The sequence below is a fragment of the Nipponia nippon genome, unplaced genomic scaffold, assembly GCF_047370975.1.
Source record: "Nipponia nippon isolate SJK-2023a ecotype South Korea unplaced genomic scaffold, ASM4737097v1 scaffold_22, whole genome shotgun sequence".
Classification (NCBI taxonomy): Eukaryota; Metazoa; Chordata; class Aves; order Pelecaniformes; family Threskiornithidae; genus Nipponia; species Nipponia nippon.
This window is the reverse complement of record NW_028262339.1, coordinates 843,760-850,186: the sequence shown is the minus strand read 5'-3', so window position 1 is coordinate 850,186 and position 6,427 is coordinate 843,760.

The window sequence follows — 6,427 nt, the reverse complement described above, 5'->3', positions numbered from 1 at the left end:
GGGTGGGTCCCGAGGGGCAGCGGGGACGGGCGGCCCCGCGGAGGCGCGTTCCTCGGGTGGGCAAAGTGGCAGCGGGACACGGCAAAGGGCCGGGTGGGCTGGCAGCACTCCCCCTCTGCACCCACCGCCCCAGGTGCCAGCATGGGTCTGCGGTTTTCAGCTCCACCCGTGGGAACCCCCCAGCTCTTTGCCACTCGGGATGCTCTGGACCTAATGGGCACAAGATACTTCCCGAAGGGCATCACCATCGGCTTCTGCAGCCACGTTAGCAATACTGTAAATAGTTTTGAACCCTCTGTTGTGAAAAACTAACCATTTATTCCTACTTTTTTATTGCCTATATTTTTACCAGTTACTGATCCATAAGAAGATATTTCATTTTATTTTGCTGCTGCTGTCTCATCACATGTGGTGTAAGGAGAAGAGGTGATGCTCTGGGACATATAGCTTTCCTGGTCTCTCTTTCTTCCCCTTCCTCGGCCCCATGGCTCCTTCCCTTTCCCTCCAAACTCGCAGCAGAAAGCAAGGATGAGGCACCAGGGTCTGTGATGTATAAAAATGGCAGGGGAGAAGGCAGGAAAAAGGTGCAGGCAAATGATAGGCAGAAACGAGGAGGAAAAGATGGGAGGCCTAAAACCAGTCAACAGCAAGGGAAATAATGGGAAATCAGGTATGGGCATTGCTTTAGCCCTCACTAGTAGACATTGATGGAGAGAATTAATCTGACTTTCCAGCAGTGCTTTCCCAGAGTGCTGAGTTCGTACTCCACACCCCTATGAGCCTTGCTCAACCCAGCCACCTCCTGACTCCACGTGGGTTGGCAGTTGGACTAGATGATCATTGTAGGTCCCTTCCAACTGAAATATTCTATCCTATCCTATCCTATCCTATCCTATCCTATCCTATCCTATCCTATCCTAAAAGGTTTTCTCATAGCTCTCGTACATGCAGCAGGTTGTGGCTGGGGACTGCTGCTCTTCTCTTGGGGATTGTTCCCAGAACCTCTTCATTTCTGACTCTGCAGAATGAATACATGTTCTGGGAGCTATTTGAGCACCTCCTGTTTCAGGAGGTTGGAGATGATGCTAACTGCTTCTCCCCAAGGAGCGTGGGTTTGAGCAGAGTGTCCTGAGGACGCAGCCTCTCCCGCAGTTGTGTGGTCCCTCTCGAGGAGCAGCATCCTGACAGCAGTGGCCTAAAAAAGACAGGACAGAGGTTTCTCAGCTGCTGGCCCATGATGGGACTTACTCCTGCAGGAAATGAATCAGCTAAGCCTCATCACCAAACACTTCATTTTAAAAAATTCCTGGTGCCAACAAAACCCTGCCAGACCGTAGGTCACTGCGACGTCTTCTCATTCTTCCTCCCGTGACTTTGCATTCAGCTGTTGCCTCTTGCCGTTGTAAAGCTGCAATGGGTGGGGACGTGTCCTCCTTTTGTCTGTGCAACGCCAGGCTCTGGGAGGGGGGTCCTAGTCTTCGCCTCTGCCTTCCAAGAATGACAGTAGCAGTAAGAATAGCTTAGCAACAGCAAGGAAGAAGTGCATCAAAATAATTCCTGGATGCTTTGGCCAAAAGGTGACGATCGTCCAGGCAGATGCTCAGGAACTGTTGTGATGGGCATCGTATCAATGCAGAGATTGCGGCTCTGCACTGACCTCTCTGTAACCCTAATGGCCTGGGGGGAAGAAGGTTCCCACCCAGAGCTGCTTGGAAAATAACAGTTCATTAAGCCAAATAATTTTAAGAAATTCTTAGTTTTGATTAGTTTTTCACTGGGAAGGATTTCATGGCTCACAGATGGAATTTCTGGATATTGTAATAAATAATAAACCAGGGTAAATAATCTGCCTTAAAAGAGCTAGAAGCTCAATATATACAGCACTTTTAGGGTGTTGGAGGCTTTGTCCCAGCAGCTGGTGTGAGCAGGGCAGTGCCCGGGGAGATAGCGGCTATTCTTAGACACATCTTTCTGGCTCTTATTCTCTCCATCCCCACTGTGATTTCCCAAAGATCTCAGTTCAGTCCAAAAGCAGAACAGGAATGTTTTTGAAATCATGAGTGTTTTTATAGAAAATAGAAAAAAAATGTTCCACTCAGCTGTAGTCACAAGCTCTTTGCAGGTGGGTGCTGGGTGGCTGAGGCTGGTTTCTTAGTAGCAAAAAGCTAAAATTGGTATGATATGCAAATTAATATGCTAAAATATTTAAAGGTCTGGAGGCTGCTGGTGATCTCGGGGAAGGATTAGGCAGGTTTTTCAGCAGCAGCATTTAATTTGAGAGGTTTCCATGTCCATGCATCCAGCAATGAGACCCTTTCAATGCCGTTTCCGTATGAGCAGAACATCTCAGACCCGGGTTATGGTCAGTATCTTGTGCAGGAGCTCAGCATCTCTGATAGAAACAGGCTGTCACCATCTTGCGCAAGGAAACTGAAATCAGGAACCTTTTGCAAAATAATTGTCTTTAATGCTTCTGTTTCCCTGTCTTTAAAATTAACGTACTGACATGTCCTTTCCTTGCAGAAATCACAGCAAGAAGTATGAATGAACCACACCGTCGAAGAGCTGAGTGTTAAGGGAAAAGGGAAAATCCTTCAGCATCACACGACCTCTTTAAAGACCTGTAGAGGTAGAGTAATTCTGGTGTGAGCAGCTCTGGAGATCACAAGGAAAATAGACAGCAGCCTTGTGCATGAACAGCACTGCCAACATTGCATCCCACATTCTCCCAGGGATGACCCATCATGGAAATAGTAGCAGAGTGTTTTGCTGCCCAGGACAGGGTACCACCGCCTTGGTGAGTGGCTGCAGGAAGGATTTGCAGAGTATTCCTGCGGCTAAGATTGCATCCCGTCGCATTCACATCGCTAGGAAGGCACAAGTGGAGCACTTGGCTTGAGTGAGCCCTCCTGATGGGGAAAAATTGTGGCTCTTGGGTTTGTGGGGTGCTTGTTACTGAAAGCAATAGTACAACAAGAGTCAAAGATGCTCCTATTAAGGATTGCTCATTTGCACAAGCCAAAGATAGATTTCATTGCTTTAGGTCAGATATTCAGTGTCAGGGAGTGATTATCGCTATTCTGCAAATTTTAAATTCCACATTTAGAAACCTGAGAGTGTTTTACACACCCTCCATTCTTCCTGCCTGTTTTTTCTCTATTTTCATTCCTTTTCTCCAATGAAAGAGGGAGTAGGATTTGCAGGAGAGGAGGAGGAGGGGAGAGAGAGGAATTGTTCTCTTTTTTTTTTAAGTTATAAAACAGTTTTTCTTTTCAATTATAAAACACAGCTCAGGCAGTAGAATTTAATGGGATTGGTATTAGTTTCCCTCGTGGCTCCTTCTGCCTAATTTGTTTCTGAGATGCTGAGGGAGGAGGGGTAGAGATGGGGCTGGAGAAAAAACAGAGAGGGAAGGGCTGCTTGGACGGCAGCAACCTCAGGGTGCACCGAGCTGGGGCGAAGGCCCTGGGAGGACCCATCTATCGGATGGGCATGCAGAGCTGACTGCACCCCAAAAGGTCTGCGGTCCTGGAGAGGCGGCTCTGCGGTGAAATAACATCCCGGGTTAATCCTTGCACCACCCTGTGCCTGCTCAGCCCGGGACCTCTTGATTTGTCATCATCCCATCACGCCACCAATTATTTTATACTTAGTGCTTACTGCAGAGGGGGGAGATATTACTTATGTGGCACAGTTTCTGCTCTGGATATTTTTGTTCTGTGAGTATGTTGTGGTTTAACGCCAGCCAGCAACTAAGCACCACACAGCCGCTCGCTCACTCCCCCCCGATGGGATGGGGGAGAGAATCGGAAGGGTAAAAGTGAGAAAACTCATGGGTTGAGATAAAGACAGTTTAATGGGTAAAGCAAAAGCTGCGCGCGCAAGCAAAGCAAAGCAAGGAATTCATTCACTACTTCCCATTGGCAGGCAGGTGTTCAGCCATCCCCAGGAAAGCAGGGCTCCATCACGCGTAACGGTTACTTGGGAAGACAAACGCCATCACGCCGAATGTCCCCCCCTTCCTTCTTCTTCCCCCAGCTTATATACTGAGCATGACGTCATATGGTATGGAATAGCCCTTTGGCCAGTCTGGGTCAGCTGTCCTAGCTATCCTCCCTCCCAGCTTCTTGTGCACCTGGCAGAGCACAAGAAGCTGAAAAGTCCTTGACTAGTGTAAACTCTGCTCAGCAAGAACCAAAACATCAGTGCGTTATCAACATTATTCTCATCCTAAATCCAAAACACAGCGCTCTACCAGCTACTAAGAAGAAAACTAACTCTATCCCAGCTGAAACCAGGACAGAGTATCAAAGTGGGGTGAAAACTGGCCGTGGTGTCTTTGTTTCACAGCCATTCCTTACCCCACAAAGTCTCTCCTCCCCTCCTCAGCCTTTCAAATACAGCCCCTTTATGATCATGCTTTATAGGACCAATACTTCATATCCCTCGATAGGTTTGCTTGCTTACAGAAGAGGCTAATCTCCATCAAGTTATGAAGTCAGCTCACATGCTTCAGTGGCATTACCCACTATTGATGTCCCCGTTTGATCCCCATTGAGCTCTCTGTTGGAGGTAACCCCCTCTCCTACTTCTTTTAAGCTGATTTCTTAGGCCACATCGTTCAAGTCCCACATCCCCATGGTATTTAGATGTAGTAAAAATGACAGGAAGGGAAATAAATGGCAGCCAGCAAGCCAGCTAAACTGTCTGACTATTAATGGTCCTGTTAGTTGCAAATTTAGTTTACCACAAAGCCCCCAGCATGTAATGCTTAGATGAATGCCTTTGATTGTGAGGGAATATTTACAGCTGACCCTGCCAGCAGTCTGCAAATCTGCAATGGGCCTCCTGTCCCACATTAAATCTGCTGGCATCTGTTCCTGGGTTCTTATTAAGCACATGCTCTGTTGGTGCAGTGTTTGGGCTTCAGTGCTCGCAGATACGGTGGGCCTTGAAGAATAAATCCCCACATTCCTGTGAAATACTAATTCTTGTGAACATTGTCACACAGGGAGGAACATTACAGTTTGTACCTGCCTCCGGGCATCGCCATCCGCAGGGAGGTTTCCAGAAGGCTTTGGTCCCTGCTGGCCGCCCCCTCCCCATGGCAGGTCCCTTGTCCTGCTGCTGGACCACCCTTCACCAAGGACAAACTTCTTGGCTGCTCTTTGTTGTGCCATTTTTCCCAGACGTGCCTGAGTGACATGAAGTGATTTTTATGATGTTTTTTTATCTCTTTTCACCCCTGCTCATGCCTTGCATTAGTCCCCAGGTTGCTCTGATGGAGTGTGTTGTTCTTGCAGAGACCCTCAGGTGATCTTATGCCATCTCCAGCCACAGCAGAGCTGTGCAGGAGCACAGGCAGAAAGCCAGGGAGAGCTCAGTGTGTCCTGATGCCTATTCCCCGTGTCCAAGCAGACAAGTGTAATTCAGCGGCTTGTCATTCCCAGCATGTCCCATGGTACGTGAGATGGATCCAGACCACTTAGCTGCTTTGTGTCAGACAGAAGACCCAGTGGTGGGTGGTGGGCCTGCTCCATCCACTCTGCAGACAAGGATGTCTTTAGGTCTGTGCCGAGGAATGACATATATTTTCTCTTTTCTTACGCCTTTACCCAAAGCCCACGCTTTTCTATCCAAGCTGTATGAATGCTGAGCATGTTTGGGCTTGAACATGGACTTGGAGCCAAGCCCATTGGCAGTGCAGAGGTGTTGTGGGTGGCCAGGGGGATGTTTGCTTCTGCTCCTTTCTGAGGTCCTATTTTGGTGAAGGACTGGAGAAATGTCTCAGAAGTTCGTGATCATTTGACCCTTCAGATGGTGGATGGTGAGCCCCCAGTGGCGCTTCTGCCTTAGCTCTCCTGCATACAGCAAAGAGCAAAGATTAAAAATAATAAATTACTAACACTGCTCTCCTGCCTTTTTTGTAAGTGGAGCCTGGAGCTGCTAGAGACTCCAGAGAGGAGTTTGGGGGACAGTTGTTTGGTTTAGGGATTCCTTTAGAGTGCATATCCTTATCCACATGCTTTTTCATCAAATCTGTAGGAATATTTGGCCCAAGTCTGGAGTGGATGTGGTAGCACCATCAGTGAGAGGTACTCAACACTCAGCTGGACTGCAGCTTGAGAGGAGACCGTAAGAACTGGCAGAGCAGGCAGCGGCTCTCCTGCCTGCTTAGAGGGGTCTGTCACACCAGGGCACAGCTCTGTCTTTGGGCTCATTTCTGGTAATTAGCAGCTAAAAGATCTTGCAAGTTGGCATTTTGGCAGAATAATTAGAAAGCTGATAGATCCTCCTTCTCCAAAAACTTCCCAGACTAAACCCCAAACCAGCCATCTAGAGCTTCATTTTCAGCACTCCTAAATCCACTTTAAATTTATCTCAGTGGCACTCAGGCTTTCAAAACCAATCCTGCAAATCCTTTAGC